The sequence below is a fragment of the Gavialis gangeticus genome, unplaced genomic scaffold (genome assembly GCF_001723915.1).
Source record: "Gavialis gangeticus isolate Ggan-Ray unplaced genomic scaffold, GavGan_comp1, whole genome shotgun sequence".
Lineage (NCBI taxonomy): Eukaryota > Metazoa > Chordata > Crocodylia > Gavialidae > Gavialis > Gavialis gangeticus.
In genome coordinates, this window is record NW_017728996.1 from 41,744,273 (window position 1) to 41,747,357 (window position 3,085).

The window sequence follows — 3,085 nt, forward strand, 5'->3', positions numbered from 1 at the left end:
AGCCTGTGCTGGAGCGGCCCTAGGAGCAGCTGACACCAGGTGCCTGCACCAGGGCATGGTGCAGCCCAGGAGCAGAGGTGAGTGAGAACAAGTGGAGCCCAGGAGCAGGGGAGCACAGGCAGCAGGCACAGGGAGGTGCAAAAGGGGACAGGAAGCAGTGGGGCAGGCACAGGAAATTGAGGCAAGTGGCAGGGGTGCTGACAAGGGGCAGGGGTCTCTCCCCGCAACCCCACTGATGCTTTCTCTGCTACAGCAGTGCTGGAGGGTGGAGGCCAAATTTAAAGACAGCCCCCCAATCTTTAGATTCCATACATGGAAAATTATAACTAATTTATAATTTTCCGCGTATATAATCTAATGACTGGGGGTCATCATGTATTCAACGTCATCTTGGCTTTGGGTAAATATAGAACTTAATTTTGTCACTAGTTAAATACAAGCTCTTATCAATACTGCAGTCATGAATGGGGCTTCCAGTCACTAATCAAGGCTTTACTTAACTAGCCCCTCTATGCACATGCAACAGATAAAGTCCCTGCTCCAAAAACATACAAAAAGAACCTTGCTCATTATAACTGTTATTTTTTGTTGTTGAGTCATTCTGCCAATTTGCAACTCCAGGTATCCAATCTATGGAATACTCAGCTACTATTTACTGAATCTGTTGTAGTTGAACCCCTGAATATATGTAATAAGGTCCTGCTGCTTTTCAGTAACTATCACTGTAATGATAACGCACCCTGTACAGCTTAAGCACAAAGCAATCAGACAGCTTTTACTTAGAATACACTCTTTTTCCCTTAGTTTATATTACATCCCAACCCTGTTTTTTTGTACTGACAAACATTTTTCCCCATAACAATTGCTGTAGGAATATGTAAAAAGTGTTAAGTGCTTAATTTTAAAATATCTAAATATATTTTTATTACTAACATAAATGAATAAGCTGTAAAGTGTAAAATTAGTATTTTCTTACATATTAAAAAAGTCAGCTTTCTCTACTATTTTTAACAATATGGAAAATGTTAAAATGGATGCACTCGCTTAAAATTATCCAGTTAATTCAAATGACATTTGGGTGATTTTTTCACACCTCAAATTTTATACATATACAAAGCAATAATTTATGCACTTTTGCTGTTTTAAACTGTTTTGTAGTTGTATTTGACATGGCGCGCACAGTAGAGAAAATGACAATGAAAAACCTATTCCAAATGTTATATCAAAAAAAATAATTTTTCAGCTACCATAAAATAAGAAATAACCTCAGAATTAAAGTGGATTAGCTTCATGTAAAAATTAGAACGCAGGCACTGCTATTATTTGCACTGCTATCTATTGGTCAGTTTGTAGCTGCAGCTCCTGAAGATAAAGTTTAGTGAATCAGTGAGTTCTGCCTTTGGGTTGCCTGTAGGTTGGTTAGATGTTTCTCTTCAGGTGTCTGGACTTTTTGGGACCATAGATGAGCAAGGTAGGATAGGTATGTTTGTATATGTTTCTGTAGCCAGGAACGGAAATTACACATAAACTAGTATAAGTGATCAGAAACTGATTCAAATCTGTAACACAACAGACGTTAAATGCACATAAACTGCATTAAAAATGGCTAAAACTGGTTTAAGATAAACCTGGATGTAGTATCAGACTTAGCCGATTTAGCTTAAATTGATTTGTTGACCTTCTGTCCCAGATCTCCTCCAGATTCAAGTTAACTCACAGTCCTCCAGCAGCTCAGCATGCATTGCACCTTCCCTCTTCCCCTGCAGGGTGTGCAGGCTAGCCTTGGCCCAAGTTGTCTGCTTCAGCCCAGCAGGGAGGTGTGCTCTAGTGCTCCCTGGCTTCTGCCTTGGGCCACTGCAGGCATGTGGCTGCATTTCCAGAATCAAAAGTGAATGCCTATCAGTTCAATCTAGGTAGTTTAGACGAACCTGCGAAGGTTGAACTGGGATTTTTTGACTGTCTGTACTTAGCCTGTGAGGATTCTAAGGATCAGATCCCCTATTTGAAATCTGAATGATTAATACAACTTTCTGCCAATGGGCAGAGCTAAGCAACTAGAATTACTGAATCGTTTGACAGGTAAATGCCTGAGCAGGCAAGCAGAAGCAGCAACAGGGGAGTTTGGGAGGATGCTTGGAGAGGTATATAACACATTCCCATCTACCTTGGATGTGTTGAGCTTTCCCTTCTGCATTAGGACACATGAGATTTTTGGCATGAAATACAACTTGATGGACACTGAATGAAAATATATCACATTTGGATATATTCAGATTTCATAACTCTGCAGCAGCTGGGAAAATGATGACTTTGTGGACAACCAGATGTGGAAATTCCTCTAGAGTGTTCTTGTAGTATGAAGGAAGCAGCTCCAAGAGAGGTTCTTCAACCATCCTAAAAAAGCAAGAAATCTTCAGTGGAAACTCTAAATCTGCTCTGAAGTAGAAGGATTCAGGTTTGGGTAACACTGAGCCATGTCACAAAATTAAAGGTGCAAGAAGAGGGTGCTAATGGACAAACTCAAACTCAGCATATCAGGAACATATCATATAGATGTAGCAAAGACTGTGAAGAAAAGAAACTTTCCAGTTGCTTTCACACCAATGCTAGGAGAGTTCAGGTAACAGTAAAAAAGAACTAGTAATTTTCATTTATAAGAAAAAATGTGATGTAACTAGCTTTATTGAAACCTGATGTGATGATCTGCTTGATTAGAATGCTAAAATGTCTGTATCACCTGTTTAGGGAGGAAAGAGTGGGTGATAAGAAATGAAGGAATAGTACTCTGTGGGCACTTTAGCCTATTTTACTGCACATTAAAGCATCATGTAAAAAAATTGTGCAGTAATACTAATGCTCAGTATAATAGACTACTGCACATTATGCGTCACTTAACATGAGCTTTTGGTACTACACATTAGGGCAGTCTAATATGCATTTTAGTACCTCACACTGGAGGTACTATATTTAATGCACATTAGAAAAAGCGCATTAATCCATATATTAGATGTGCCCTGCCTCAGGCACAACTACTTCTTTTAGAACTGATAATGACTCAACCACTGGATCTTGAAAGCATATGTTA